Genomic DNA, 15321 nt, shown 5'->3' with positions numbered 1-15321 from the left:
ACTTGGTTTGTTCTCACTGGAACAACGGAGGTTGAGGGACAACCTGATGGAAATCAAGATTGTGAGGGGCATGGACAGAGTGGATAGTCAGAAGCTTTTTCCCAGGGTGGAAGAGTCAATTGCATGGGGGCATATGTTTAAGGTGCGAGGGGCAAGATTTAAAGGAGGTGTACGAGGCAGGTTTTTTTTTAAGAAGGTGGTGGGCGTCTGGAACTCGCTGCTGGGGGAGGCAGTGGAAACAGATACAATAGTGACTTTTTTGGAGTGTCTTGACAAATACATCAGTGATTGGGAAATAGGATGGGAATAGAGGGATACAGTCCCCAGAAAGGTAGGGAGGGTTTTACTTCAGTCGGGCAACGTGGTTGGTGCAAGCTCAGAGGACCGAAGAGCCTGTTCCTGTGCTTTAATGTTCTTTGTTCCCTATGGGTTTTCTGAATGGCGTCTAGCAGTTCCTCTCAGGACCACTAATGACTACTTAAAATAATTCTTATTTTAAGAATAAGAATTCCAATAATCAAAGCACATGCATATTGTAGACAGAAATTAATTCCAACACATGATACAGTACTCCATTTCAATTATTTTACTGAGTCCAAACTGCACACGGTACAGTGATGCAGCAGGACATAGGCAAAGAGAAAGGGAAAAGGAACGTAGTAGTGATTGGAGATAGTGGGGTGAAGAGTATTGACACTGTCCTTTGTCACAATGACAAAGTGCACAGAAGGGTGTGTTGTCTGCCTGGTGCTCGGGTACAGGATGTCGCAGCTGGGCTGCAGAGGAACCTGGAGTGGGAGGGTGAGAACCCGGTCGTTGTAGTACATGTGGGTGCCGGCGACGTAGGCAAAGTGCGGACTGAGGATCTGGGGAGGGAGTATGAAAAGCTGGGAATGGAATTAAAAAGTAGAACCGACAAGGTGGTCGTCTCTGGGCTACTGCCTGAACTGAGTGCAGACAGGCGTAGGATTGACAGGATAAAGGAAGTGAATGGGTGGCTCAGGGATTGGTGTGGGAGGAATGGGTTCGAATTTATGGGGCATTGGCACCAGTATTGGGGTAGGTGGGACTTGTTTGGGCGGGATGGGGTTGGTCTGAATCGTGCTGGGACCAGAGTGTTGGCGAATCGAGTAAAGAGGACTGTAGACAGGGCTTTAAAATAATTAGGGGGGGGGAGGGTGCGAGGGTAGGTGACACTACGAGGTCTAAAGTTAAGGATAGGGTACAGGTAAGGGAAGAGGACGAGGATGTCCCAATTGGTGGCGTTACGGCAAATAGGGTCCAGGTGAAGGCTGGGATGAAAGCGCTTTATCTGAATGCACGAAGCATTCGGAATAAAGTGGATGAGCTGGTGGCGCAGATCGACACAAATGGATACGATCTGGTGGCCATTACAGAGACGTGGCTGCAAGGTGACAGGGACTGGGAGATGAATGTACAGGGCTATCAAGTGTTTAGGAAGGATAGGCAGGAGGAAAGAGGGGGTGGCGTAGCTCTGCTGATTAAGGATAGCATCAGGGTGGTAGCAAGGGATGATATCGGAGCCAAAGAGCAGAACGTGGAATCGTTGTGGGTGGAGATTAGGAACAGCAAAGGGAGGAAGACGCTGGTGGATGTCGTCTATAGGCCCCCGAATAATGATCTGGAGGTGGGGCGGGCTGTTAACACGCAAATAAGTGCGGCGTGCAGGAATGGGACGGCAGTAGTTATGGGAGATTTCAATCTGCATATTGATTGGTCGACCCATGTTGGACGAGGTGGGCTCGAGGAGGAGTTCTTGGAATGCTGCCGGGATAATTTCCTTGAACAGTGTGTGTTGGAGCCGACGAGGGAGCGAGCTATCTTGGATCTGGTGCTATGTAATGAGGCGGGTAGAATTAGGGACCTTGCGGTGAAGGATCCTCTTGGAGAGAGTGATCATTGTATGGTGGAGTTTCTGGTGCAGATGGAGGAGGAGAAAGTGGGTTCCCGGACACGCGTCCTTTGTTTGAATAGAGGGGAGTATGGTAGGATGAGAGAAGAATTGGCGAATGTGGACTGGGGGAGTGCGTTGGAAGGTAGGTCTGCTGAGGAGCAGTGGAGGATCTTTAAGGAGATCTTTCTTGGTGCTCAGCAGAAATTTATTCCGATGGTTAAAAAGGACAGTAGGAAGAGAGGTAATAAGCCGTGGATAACGAAGGAGGTGAAGGAAAGTGTTAAATTAAAAGCGGAGGAATTTAGAGTAGCTAAGAGTAGTGGGCGAGAAGAGGATTGGGAAAGGTTTAAATGTCAACAAAGATTGACAAAGAAGTTGATAAAGGAGGGTAGGAGAAGCTATGAGGCTGGGCTAGCACTTAATATAAAAAAGGATAGCAAGAGTTTTTATAAATATATAAAAAGGAAGAGGCTGGCTAGGGTGAACGTTGGTCCTTTAGAGGATGAGAAAGGGGAGCTAGTGGTAGGGGATGGGGATATGGCTAAGGTCTTGAATAACTTTTTTGTTTCTGTCTTCACGGAGGAGGACGTGAATAATTTGCCGGGTGTTAGCGATGGAAAGGTGGTAGGAATGGAGGGTCTTAATGACATTACTGTTACTAGAGAGGTGGTGCTCGACAGACTGGAGGGGTTGATTGTGGACAAGTCCCCAGGACCGGATGGAATGCATCCGAGGGTTCTGAAAGAAATGGCGGAGGTGATAGTGGATGCCTTGGTGGTTATTTTCCAGACGTCGCTGGATTCCGGGGAAGTGCCGGAAGATTGGAAAACGGCTAATGTTACGCCGTTGTTTAAGAAGGGTGCCAGGCAAAAGGCGGGGAATTATAGGCCGGTTAGTTTAACGTCTGTGGTAGGTAAAATGTTAGAATCCGTCATTAAGGAGGAAATTGCGAGGCATCTTGAAGGGAATTGCTTGATAGGGCGGACGCAACACGGTTTCATTAAAGGGAAGTCGTGTCTGACAAATTTACTGGAGTTCTATGAGGATGTGTCTAGGGCAGTGGATAGAGGAGAGCCGGTGGATGTGGTCTTTCTGGATTTTCAGAAGGCGTTTGACAAGGTACCTCACAAGAGGTTATTGCAGAAGGTCAGGGGACATGGAGTTGGGGGTAGGGTGTTAGCGTGGATAGAGGATTGGTTGTCAAATAGGAGGCAGAGAGTGGGGGTCAATGGGTGCTATTCGGATTGGCGGTTGGTGACTAGTGGGGTGCCCCAGGGGTCGGTGCTGGGGCCTCAGCTATTTACCATTTATATAGATGATCTGGAGGAGGGAACCGAGTGCAGGGTGTCGAAATTTGCTGATGACACCAAGATTGGGGGAAAGGCAAATTGTGCGGAGGGTGTGGAGAGTCTGCAGAAGGGTCTAGATAGGCTGGGCGAATGGGCCAGGAAATGGCAAATGGAATTTAATGTTGGCAAGTGTGAGGTGGTCCACTTTGGTAGGAAGAATGGTAGGAAGGACTATTACTTACGTGGCGAAAAACTGCAGCAGGCGACGGTGCAGAGGGACCTCGGGGTCCTTGTGCATGAGTCGCAAAAACCCAGCTTGCAGGTGCAGCAGGTGGTCAGGAAGGCGAATGGGATGCTGGCCTTCATAGCGAGGGGGATTGAATATAAAAGTAGGGAGGTCTTGCTGCAGCTGTATAGGGCATTGGTGAGGCCGCAGCTGGAGTACTGTGTGCAGTTTTGGGCGCCGCACCTGCGCAAGGATATTTTGGCCCTGGAGGGAGTGCAGAGGAGGTTTACTAGGCTGATACCGGAGTTGAGGGGATTGAGCTATGAGGAGAGGCTGAATAAACTGGGCTTGTACTCGTTAGAGTTTAGAAGAATGAGGGGAGATCTCATTGAGACGTATAAGATGATGAATGGGATGGATAGGATAGAGGTGGAGAGACTCTTCCCGCTCAAAAAAGACAGTAGGACTAGGGGGCACAGCCTCAAGATAAAGGGGAGGCGGTTTAGAACGGAGTTGAGGAGGAACTTCTTCACTCAAAGGGTGGTGAATCTCTGGAATTCTCTGCCCGTCGAAGTGGTGGAGGCTGCCTCGCTAAATATTTTTAAGAAGCGGGTTGATGGGTTCTTGATAAGAGAGGGGATTAAGGGTTATGGGGAGAGGGCGGGAAAGTGGAACTGAGCCACAACAGATCAGCCATGATCTTATTGAATGGCGGGGCAGGCTCGAAGGGCTAGATGGCCTACTCCTGCTCCTATTTCTTATGTTCTTATGTCCTATCAGGTTCAGGTAGGAATGCTGTTTGTCGAAGGGCCTTCTCAAGAGCAATTAGGGATGAGCAACAAATGTTGGCTTTTCAAATGATGCTCACATCCCATTAAAGAATAAAAATGGCCAACTAAAAAAAATTGGATAGGCCTCAGGCAAAGGGAATAGAATTTTACAACACAGACAATTTGACCCATTGTGTCTGCATTGACTCCCAAAAGGAACAGCTACCCAGATCATCCCATTCTCCAGCCCTATCTCTGTAGCCCTCTAAATTCATCACTTTCAAATATGTATCCAGCTCTCTTTTGAAACCCCCTATGGAATTCACCTCCATCAGTGTCCCAGGTAGCATATTCCAAATCCCAACAGCTCTTTAGAAGTTTCTCGTCATCACACTCCTAGCTCTCTTGCTAACCATCTTGAAATTGTGATTCCCTCCTTAGTCACTGACATACCAACTAGTGCAAACAATATATCCTTCTTTACCCTGAAAAAAATGTTCATAATTTTGAACACCTCAATAAGGTCAGCTCTTAATCTTCTCTGATCCAAGGAGCATAAATCCAATTTCTCTAATCTTCCCTTGTGAAAGGGTTAACAGTCAGTCAGACAAGTTTAAAAATCACATAAGCTGCGATGAAAAACAAAGGTCTTTTTATAAGCATCTTCATAGACAGACACCAAGGCCATTAGTCTGGCAAAGCTCATAAATCAGACATCTGTAAGTGAGCCACAGATACAGAAACGAGCTGTGCTATGATAATTTGTAGCCATGATGTACAAGTTTTCACGCTGATTGGATATTATAATAAAGCAAGCATAAAGTGGTTGTGATTGATTTATGCAAATTACTTGCAATTGATTTTGAAAGCTATAATTGTCTTGGTATTTTGGAATACACCACTCCAGCTAGCTACAGGGATGTGAACTATAGCTTTCCAGAATCCTTGCTATAGCTTGCACACAAGTACCAGGCATCACTGAATGTCGAGAGAAGGTGGATAAATAAATTGTTTATTGTTGGTGGCTGCCTGGTACTTTCGTGGCGTGACTGTTACTTGCCACTAAGCCCAAGCTGAATATTGTCCAAGTTGTGCTGCAGATGGTTGGGCCTAGGGCAGTACCCTAATGAACTCCTGCAGTGATGAACATAAGAACATAAGAAATAGGAGCAGGAGTAGGCCATCTAGCCCTTCGAGCCTGCCCCGCCATTCAATAAGATCATGGCTGATCTGTTGTGGCTCAGTTCCACTTTCCCGCCCTCTCCCCATAACCCTTAATCCCCTCTCTTATCAAGAACCCATCAACCCGCTTCTTAAAAATATTTAGCGAGGCAGCCTCCACCACTTCAATGGGCAGAGAATTCCAGAGATTCACCACCCTTTGAGTGAAGTCCTAGGTTAAGACTGACCTCCAACCTTCCTTTGTGGTCAGCGTAACTTCTGCCAGATGTGCGTATCCCTTATTCCCATTCATTCGTCAAGAATAGTCACTCTCATCGAGGTCAGTAATGTAACCTGTGTTTGGACCAAGGTTGTAATGAGGTCAGGAGTTGAGTGGCCCTGGCAAAACTCAAATTGAGCATCCGTGAGCAGATTATTGCTGAATAAGTGCTGCTTGATAGCAAGGCTTGGAATCCAGAGATCAAGGTTTCATTTAGAGGGCAGCCTGATCTCCAACAAATAAAAGCCCACCATCCCCTCCCGAATTTTCAGACATCTCCGTTCTCGCCTCCTCTTGTTCCCTCCTCCGGCATTGGGCTCTTCTGGCTATCCCCTACCCTCCCTCTCTTTACTACCCCCCCACCAGGCATGGGGGCTGTCTTTTCTCTTGCTGCTCTCTCCCTAAATGGGGCCCTCTAGAGGACTCACCCTGGCAGTAGCAACTGGCTCGCACAGCCACTAGAGGGTGGCCTGGGATAGCAGACTTCAGAAGGACAGATAGGTGAAATAGACAGGAGATGCAACTTGATGAGGATAAATGTAAAGTGATGCACTTACTCCTTCCAAAAAGGGAGATGTAGTATATTCTAAAATTGTGCATGGGAAGTAACAGGAAAGGAACCTCAGAGTTCATGTTCATAAACCTGATGAAGGTGGCAGGGCAAAAGGTGTATGGGATACTTGGTTTTGTAAACAGAAGCATCAAATACCATGAAAAGGAAGTCATGCAAGACCTGTATAAAGTTTTGGATAGGCCTCAACTGTGATGTTGCCTAGCAACAGGGGATCAGAGACAAGAAAAGCCATTTTAGTTTCAGCTGGTATGGATATATCGAGTGAAGAAAAGTCTCCAGCTGAAACAGATGCCAGGCTGTTGAAATTAGTTTTAGGAATTCATGTACTAATCTAAAATAATAGAGTTTTTTGGATCTGAGGGGACATCAGTTGCGGAAGGACTTCTAGAGAATGTTCAGATGTCGACTGGAAAAGAAAACTGCAACTGAACCAATTTTATCTTTGGTGTGGAGATAGTGGCTCCCCTTCACCGACCTGTTGGGTCTGTAGGAGTATTGCTGGGATAAAAAGGGATAGCAGGAGTTTGATTTTTTTTGGTGCCTAAGTTGAAACTTAACTTGTTGCATAGGAAGTTATAGAAAAAGGGCCATTTGATTCTTTGAGTTTGCTCTGACTTTCGTTATCATAGCTGATCATTCAACTCAGCAGTCTGCTCCCCCCGCCCCTGCTACCCTCCAATATCTCCTCTGGCCCAAGAGCCATACTCAACTCCTTGAAAATATAATGTTTTGGCCTCAAGTGTTTTGTGGTTAAGAAATCCACAGGCTCCCATGCTCTGGGTGAAGATATTTCTCATCTCTCCTAAATGGTCTACCCTATATCTTCAGACTGTGGCCCCTGGTTCTGGACACCCCCACCATCAGGAACATCTTTCCTTCATCTACCCTGTCAGAATTTTATAGTTTCTAAGACACTCCCCCCACATTCTTCTAACCTCCAGTGAATGTAGGTGCCAGACTGTGGTGACTTTCACAGTAACTTCATTGCAGTGTTAATGCAAACCTTATTTGTGACTAATAAGTAAATTTTAACTTTATAATCTTAACCAATTCAATCTCTCCTCATGTCAGTCCTGCTATCCCAGGAATCATCTGACAAACCTCTGCGCTCCCTTTGGAGCAAGAACATTCTTCCTCAGATAAGATGACCAAAATTGCACACAATATCCTAGATTGGCATCACCTGAATAACTGAAGCAAGACATCTTTACTCCTGTACTTGAATCCTCTTGCTATAAAAGGCCAATATCCCATTTGCCTTTACAGCCTAGTGCACCTGCATGCAACTAGTGTAGGGGGATGCCTATTGCACATTCCCCACTCTCAATTTACACTCAAAACATAATCTGCCATCCTACTTTTGCTATCAAAGTGGATAACTTCATTATATTGCACCTGCCATGCATTCATCCACTCAGCTCAGCTAGTCCAAATCACACTGATGCATCTCTTGTCCAGTATAATACAACATCTCTTGTTTAATAAAAAAAAATTAATTTAAAAGATCAAAAGCAGACTGAATTTATTCAATAAGTATCCTTCACTGTTCCATTCTGGGATTTGACTTGTCCAGTAATATCAGCTGTGTTCATGTCAGATTCTATAATCACGTATTTGATTTATGAGCTTGCGGCTATGGATGCACATTGATTTGTGGGGTTGAAAAATCTTGAATGGATCAGAAAATATGGGAATTTTCAGGGTTTTGACTTAACATTCAAAAGGTGAAATTATAAAGATACTGCATATAAACTTTGATACCTCAGTTGAAACAGGTAATCCCAATAATTAGTTTATTCCAAGTGTTCTAAATGGTCCAAGAAATTGCACAACAATACAGAAATGTCAAATGCATGAAAGACAGATTCAATCCACATTGTGCACACAAAAGTACCATTATTTTCTTTGCTTAAGATTGATCAAGGGAACATTTCATTTTTTTCTCTGCAAGAGTTCAATTTGCTTAAAGCACCTCAGCTGAACTGGAACACACTTGCCAGAACAGGCCTTTGTTAACATATAACCATGGGTGGGGTGGAAGGCCAGGAGAACTGCGACTTTCAATTACACAGAGGGCAAACCAAAAGATACTGAATTAACTCCTTCATAGTCAATGTCCATTTCTAAAAATCAGGATGGTTAATTATTCCAAACAAATCTAAATTTTTATAAAGGCGTAATTTTTATGGACAAACAACACAAAAATTCAGACACATTTAGCAGATCACACTGTGGCAGAATTATTTAAAGTGCACAAAAACATGTTTTCACATGTAATCGATTTCACATAATATTTAATGTGACCACTTCAGCTTTCTGCCAATTATCTTCCATTCCTGAAGACATTGCCCTTCATTGTGGAATTATTCATGGGCAAGATATCTGAGACGGTTGATGACCAGGGCCAGAATTAAATATGAAACTTGGTTGCCCACCTAAAGTAGAAGCATGCAAAACTGCGTGAGGTGGCATCCTTTCAGCTGGTGGGCACGATCTAAGCACACCTACCAATCAAGAAGCCAAATTAAACAGCAATTGATTGGGATTTTATGTTGCTTGCCTATCTTTGCGGGTGGCAGGTGGACAATTGACAAGGTGGCTATCATAGTTAAGCTGCTACCTTTTTCCAGGACAGGGTGAAAGGTCAGGGCTCAAATAAAATTTAAAAATATATCTGAGGACTGAGATTGGTGTATGATTGCTCTGCTTAGCTACTCGTGGTATATCTTAACGTATTTATTTTCACAGCTGGCCCCTTGAGTGAGTACATTGGAAAAACCAGTCCCCACCCTACTTTTTCCTCGGTGCCTGTCCTTCCTGGCAGCATTCCACCTTTCACAGAGCACATTTCAAATTGGCTTCCCATTAATTGGCCAGCCGGTGTGAAATTGTGCTCCAGGGCTGACCATAGTCAGGAACACATTTCACACCAGTTTCTGGACTTCCTGATGTGTGTAAAATTCAGGCCCAAGTATCCATTCTTAATGTATAAAGAAAAACTGATCAACCACCTCAATCTAGATTAATATTTATTCATTTGATTCCCATACACATGTTTTTACATTAGGGATCACTGGAAAGTAAGCAAAAGTGGGAATTATTAATCCAGAAGAATTGAGGGCAATTCCATAGTCTAAAGTGTTGCTACAGTTGGAATCACCTAGCCCCATATAGGCCAGGAATCAAACATAGACTTTCTAGTCTGTAAGATTTTGTGCTACAACAGGCAGCAGGATCCTTGCCCAAAGAATCGGGCATTAGCAGCTTAATTAAACTAGTTATAATCTAATAAAGTCATAACCTTTATTCCACATATTTTCAAATTTAAAATGGCTGGATAGGCAATTTTAAATCCATTTAGAGTCCATGGGGGTAAAATGCCAATTACAATGCCACAGGTCATTGTCTCAAAAGGGATGAATTTAGTGCAGAAGACAGGACTCCTATTGGCATCTCTGGAAGTCAATGGCATTCTCAAGTATGTGGGAAAGGGCTGAGTGCAATCATGTGGCTGCTGGACAACTAGAAAAAGTGACATGTTAGGATGGGCCCTTTTGCTATCTCACTGACAACATTGCTTCTGTTGCCTTCCTTGACTGCTCAGCTCACAAGCCCAACATTGGTGATTTATATTAAAAAAGGTAGAGTTGAACTGTCTTTCACAGAACAGCTTTAATTGTGTCCCATGCCAGACAGTTGCAAGATAACATAATAAAGTGGTAGGTGATTATGTTCTATAATTCCAAACTCTGCTGTTATTGGATCATTTTTGTGCCATCATACATTTCACATAATCCAGGATCCAACGTCAAAAAGGTTGTGCTGTATTAAGTTTAAGTTGACAAAAGTTTCACTGGCTGCTCGTCCATATTCTGAACTGTACTCCACAGACTGTTCCATTACAAACTCCTCCTTTCCTTCTGTAGAAGGCAGCTGCAAAATACCTGACTTTGCACCTTCCTACTTCAGCACCACCAGCTTTCAGTTGTTGGGGATGGAGTTGCTGACCACTCACTTAAATCACCAAAACCTATTCATGCGCATGTAAATTGTCAACAGCTGTGACCACCTCTCAATTGGCTTCACACCATTTTGATGTGGGTTTACTGTCTCGTTGCCTTCCTGCCACAAAACCCATGTCAGTGGGTTGCACTAAGTTCTGCCCAATGTTTCCCAACCACTGACTTGGCTAGGTTTAGTCCTCTTCTGTTATCAAACTATAACATTTGTAATTCTCCGGTCCACTGGCACCAATCCCATTTTGAAGAAAGTTTGAAAGATTGCACCTGCAGTCTCAAATTATGGTTACAAAATATCATGACACCTTATTTTAGCTATCCATTTTTCTATTTGTCTGTCAATTCTTGGTTCCCTTGTAGGTTAGCCAGTAATCATTTCCCCCCACTCTTTGCCTCTCAATCATTTTTACTTATCTTCTGCAGCTTCTATACTCGGCTTGTCTTGCTACTGTATTTTTAATCTTACAATTGTCATTCTCTTTTTTCTTCTCCTCTCCTGCCACACCAACCACCCCATCCCCCACCCAAGGAGCTCAAGCTTTAGATACTCTTCCCATTTCCCTCCATGAGCAAACTGAATGTATCCTTTTAAAGGCATACCACCGTTCAATTCTAATTCACTTGGACTAAATACCTTTCCAAAGGACTGAAGTTAATCCTTTATCAGTTAAGTAATTTTACATTTGATTGTATATTGTCTTTTTCCAGAACCAGTCTAAAACCGATGACCTTTCATCTAAATGAAACACCCCAGGGCACTTCACAGGAATGTTATCAAATAAAATTTGAACTGACCCAAGTTTGGTTAAAGATGCTGATTTTAAAGGAACATTTTAAAAAGATGGAAATTGAACTAGGGAAGGTGGAGAGGTGCAAAAAGGGTAGTCCTAAACTTGGGGTCCAGGCAACCGGAGGCATGATCACCATAGTGGAGCAACTAAATGAGGAGGCACACGGTCAGAATTAGAGATAAGTGGGGCTGAAGTTTAATACCAAGATGGAAAGATATTTGAAAACAAGAATGAGAATTCTAAAATCAAGACAGTGCTTCACCAGATGTCAACATAGAAATCCTGTTCAATACATCCCTGGAGATTGGTTAACTATTCCTTTCTTGTCAATTGGTCACCCACTAATTATCCTTCCGAATTCTGTAAACAAATCCGAGAATGTACATTCCAAGAATTTTATTTTTCTTTATTTATGAAACATGAATTGGCTGGACCAGCATTTATTGCACATCGTTGCTTGCTGGGCCATTTCAAAGAGCATTCAGAGTCAACCATATTTCTATGGGTCTGAAGTCACATGCATATCAGACTGGATAAAGATGGCAGATTTCCTTCCCTCAAGTACATTAATGAATCACAGAACCCTACAGTGCAGAAAGAGGCCCTTCGGCCCATCGAGTCTCCACTGAACACAATCCCACCTAGGCCCTACCCCCATACCCCTACATATTATACCCACTAATCCCTCTAACCTACGCATCCCTGGACACTAAGGGCAATTTTTTTAACATGGCCAATCAACCTAACCCACACATCTTTGGACTGTGGGAAGGAACCAGAATACCTGGAGGAAACCCACGCAGACACGAGGAGAATGTGCAAACTCCACACAGACAGCGACCTGAGCCAGGAATCGAACCAAGCCCCTGGAGCTGTGAAGCAGCAGCAGCTAATCACTGTGCTACCGTGCCGCCCATGAATCAGGTGACCCCATGGTCATCAGACATTTAATTCCAGATTTTTATTGAATTCTAATTTCACCATCTGCCATGGCGGATTTGAATCTGGGTCCCCACAGTTTTCCTCTGGAGTGCAAATCCATGGACTACACAACAGCTTCTCTAGCTCCCATATGCCCTGCAATGATTCCATTGAGCTCAAGCAACTGGAGACACTGCCTACATATCTTACTTTGAGCTTCCAGTCACTTGTCATTTCAATTCTCTGCCCCACTCAACATGACCTTTTTCCTCAACCTCCTACACCATTCTAGCAAAGCAGAATTGAAGCCTGAGGAATAGCACAACGCATCCTTCAAGCGTTTTTGGATTAAATGTAGATTTCAATAATTTAGATAATAATCAATGGTCCCAATTTTTCAGTCAACAGGTACCATTAATGGTTCTGCTGTTGCCATTTACAACATATCTAGATCCATGTTTTTTTTTACTTACCCCATAATCACCACCTTTTTGCCTTGTACCACTATTTTTGTTATTAAAACAAGCCACCCTTTCATTTCCCCCTACTTTCCCTGCCTCAATACTTGCTTAAAAACTGTTAGATAAGAACTAGAAAAGCTCACCATTTTTTAATAATCGAATTTAATATTAGACATGGAAATTTAATACATGCCTTAAAACAAAGGGTAGCATGGTGGCACAGTGGCTATCATTGCTGCCTTTCAGCATCAAGGATCCAGATTCAATTCCTGGCTTGGGTCACTGTCCATTTGGAGTTTGCATATTCTCCCTGTGCCTGCGTGGGTTTCCTCCGGGTGCTCTGGTTTCCTCTCAGTCCGAAAGATGTGCTGGTTAGGTGATTTGACCATGCTAAATTCTCCCTCAGTGTACCCGAACAGATAGCAGAGTGTGGTGACTAGGGGATTTTCACAGAACGTCATTACAGTGTTAATGTAAGCCGACTTATGATACTAATTAACTAAAACCTGAGGTAAAAAGTGAATCTCTGGAATTCTCTGCCCGTTGAGGTGGTGGAGGCTGCCTTGCTAAATATTTTTAAGACGCGGGTTGATGGGTTTTTGATAAGCGAGGGGATTAAGGGTTATGGGGAGAGGGCGGGAATGTGGAACTGAGCCACGACAGATCAGCCATGATCTTATTGAATGGCGGGGCAGGCTTGAAGGCCTACTCCTGCTCCTATTTCTTATGTTCTTATGTTCTTAAAAGGAAAATTATTTGGCCTCGGGCTAACGTGCAGAATTGTCAAGTCAATATAAACAGATACAGAAACAGGCCATTTAGTTCTAAGCCCAATCTGTTTTTCAAATCATGGCTGATCCATACCCTAATTCCTTTAACTTTGTTCCATATCCCTCCCCTTCCTTTCAAATCAAAAACTATGGTCTTGAAAATATCTTTTGACTCAGTGTCCATAGCTTTTAAGACCATCATGTCATGCAAAGTGTTTTCTGAATTCAGTGCAAAATTCAATTGCAAATGGCTGGATAGAAGAACACAATTTAATTCCCTATATCAAGAATTGCTCATTTTGTACAGCACGTTTTCTTCAATTTTTTTTTCAAGCATGCATCAGAATAGTGGAATTCAAGGGTCCCAGAAAATTCTGGTACTGTTAAAGCACAGTCAATTGTTTAACAATTTTCTTTTTTAAAAGTACGCATCCAACCTCTCAATTTCTCCAAAATTAACATTTTAAATAATCTGAACTGCACACGTAAAATTTGACAGGAAATTAACAACCTCGCTCAAATGGAGGGATGCAATTTCCACTTTTCTGCAGTGGAATTTACTTTTAAACATAAATGTCAAGTTGACTTGGATGTTAATACCTTGTGTTATATTACACCCAAAAGTATGGCATAACTATTAATTTGGATTCTCTGTAGAGAGGAAAACGCAATGGTAAATTTTGCAAAAGGCAAAAAGAATGGACTTCCAAATTTACAGGTCCACAGATATTGAATATATAGTAAACTTATGTTGTTCTACTGTTCAGCTTACATTTAGAAGTATTGCATACAGAATACAAACAGTATTTGGTTCAATGTCAATTTCTGCTTAATTATACATTTGATAAGCTTCTTGGAATTTTTATATTATGCAGATTATGCAAGGGGCTAGGGGACTCTAACTTACGCAAGCAAATCAAAATTTGCAGCAACTTCTGAAGCTTCAATACAAACTGCTGCAGGTGTCTTGAACTTATAATAATCTTCCCAAACTCAGTATTTTCATTTTTTAAAAAATCAGTAATGCCTATTAATTGGTTGTGCTCCGATTTTCCTAGTCACTTGCTATGGACATCACTCAGCTGGTTATTGCATCAGTAAGTTTTTGCCAGCATTTCATGGGAGAAATGATGCAAAAAGTGCTCATTTTGCATGTTGCCCGCACCCCCCCCACCCCGCAATGGATCAATATAAGAACAAAAACAGATTACAGGTTTGACCTATTTTACAGTATAATTTAGCATTCCTGCCTTAGGATACTACTTCATGATTGCCACTCATCAACAGCAAAGCACTCATGCTGTGTACACCAAAATATATCTTGTTGCTTTACATGTGGGAATGGTAAAGGGAGAATGGAATTATAGGATGCTGAATGGAGGTGGAGGTGGAGGTGGAGGTGGAGGTGGAGGTGGAGGTGGAGGTGGAGGTGGAGGTGGAGGTGGAGGTGGAGGTGGAGGTGGAGGTGGAGGTGGAGGTGGAGGTGGAGGTGGAGGTGGAGGTGAGCTGAAAAGCTGATTAAAACACGTGGAATTTAGGAAATTTCCGTAACCAAAGAGACATGTGGATGCGTTTAGGAAAACAGCCCCAGAATGCAGGGACATAACCACATAAACAGCATTTGGAGGAGAGGATAGCACAAAGCAAGGCTTCAAACTTTCTGAAAGCAAAGTGAAATTGCAAATCTAAGTCAATTTGATGAGTAATGGAGAGGCAGAGGAACTGGACATGGGGTTGCACCATTTTGAATGAGTTGTAATTTGTTGGCGGGGACAAGATGGCAAGGTTCAAGGTTTTTGAGCTTCATGTTGAAAGTCATCTGACTAAAATATCACCACTCAATGAATTACCTTAAGATGAACGTCTGCTGCTGAAAGGTCATTTAGCAGAATGTCAGTAATCAAGTCTTGCACTGTATATTATGACAGGGTTTGCTAGATCAGGAAATGCTTTCACTTGTGGTGGAATCACAAAAATTAGGGACTATAAATGAAAGATAGCCAGTAAAAAATTAAGTGCAAATTCAGAAACTTTAAAGGATAGTAAAAAATGCAAACTTTTCTATTGGGAGTAGTTGAAGCAAATAGCATTGATGCATTTAAGCAAAAGCGTGATAGGGTTACAAGAAGTGAGGTGGGACAAAG

At 43.1% G+C, this 15321-nt stretch overlaps 1 protein-coding gene across 6 annotated transcripts in view; it reads right to left on the bottom strand.

The window, feature by feature from the left end:
• Positions 1–15321, bottom strand: part of pkp4 (plakophilin 4) — a 158485-nt gene that overhangs the window by 83986 nt on the left and 59178 nt on the right. The gene's annotated exons all lie outside the window — the stretch shown is intronic.

Source organism: Carcharhinus amblyrhynchos, chromosome 11 (genome assembly GCF_965287045.1).
Source record: "Carcharhinus amblyrhynchos chromosome 11, sCarAmb.v2.hapA, whole genome shotgun sequence".
Taxonomy (NCBI): Eukaryota; Metazoa; Chordata; class Chondrichthyes; order Carcharhiniformes; family Carcharhinidae; genus Carcharhinus; species Carcharhinus amblyrhynchos.
The sequence above is the reverse complement of the archived record's forward strand: the minus strand, read 5'-3'. Positions and strand labels throughout refer to the sequence as shown.